Here is an 888-nt window from a genome sequence, read left to right as displayed (position 1 = left end):
TAGGTCCCCCATGACTACCACCTCTTTAGCTTTTATGGTCTCCGAGAGTTGCCTCAGGAGCCCCGAATCTCTTTCTTCCCCTTGATGTGGGGGTCTGTAGCAGACCCCTACCACCAAATCCCTTTCTCCTTGCCCCCCATGTAACCTAACCCACAATCCTTCTACTTCCTCATCCTTGGATTCCCTCTTGATGAGGGTTGACGTATATTGCTCATTGACATAGAGCGCAACCCCTCCCCCTTTCCTCCCCACCCTGTCCTTTCTGTACAGCCTATACCCCTCAATATGTACCGCCACACTTCCCCCTCCTGAAGTGTGGCGCCCAGAACTGGACGCAGTACTCCAGCTGCGGCCTGACCAGTGCCGTATAGAGGGGGAGGATCACCACCTTGGACCTGCTCAAGATGCATCTGTGGATGCATGACAAGGTGCGGTTGGCCTTTCTGACCGCTTCCTCACATTAGCTGCTTATGTTCATCCTGGAGTCAACAATGATTCAAGATCCCTTTCTGCTGCCCTGTTGACAAGAAGGATGTTCCCCAGCCTATAGGTGTGTTGCTGGCTCCTTCTCCCTGGATGCAGCACCTTGCACTGTAGCAAGAAACCCTTTTGTCTGGCCCCCGCCCCTCAAATGTGAAGCCCCTCCATATGGCAAAAGCCCCTCTTTTAGTATTTTCGCCCTTTTGGGGATGCTTTTTCTTTTCTACCTTTTCTTCCTTCCTCTCTCTCATTCTTTTATTATATCGTTATTATTTTTATATAAGGTGTATTTGTAGTGAAAATAGAGCTTTTACAAATGTACTTTAAGTTTAAAAGTAAGTTGTACCATGTAACAATGTTAACAAGGGCAGGAGTCTCTGTATGGAGCAGGGCCCTGAATGAATCATG

The sequence above is a fragment of the Alligator sinensis genome, unplaced genomic scaffold, assembly GCF_000455745.1.
Source record: "Alligator sinensis unplaced genomic scaffold, ASM45574v1 scaffold446_1, whole genome shotgun sequence".
Taxonomy (NCBI): Eukaryota; Metazoa; Chordata; order Crocodylia; family Alligatoridae; genus Alligator; species Alligator sinensis.
This window is presented reverse-complemented; position numbering follows the sequence as displayed.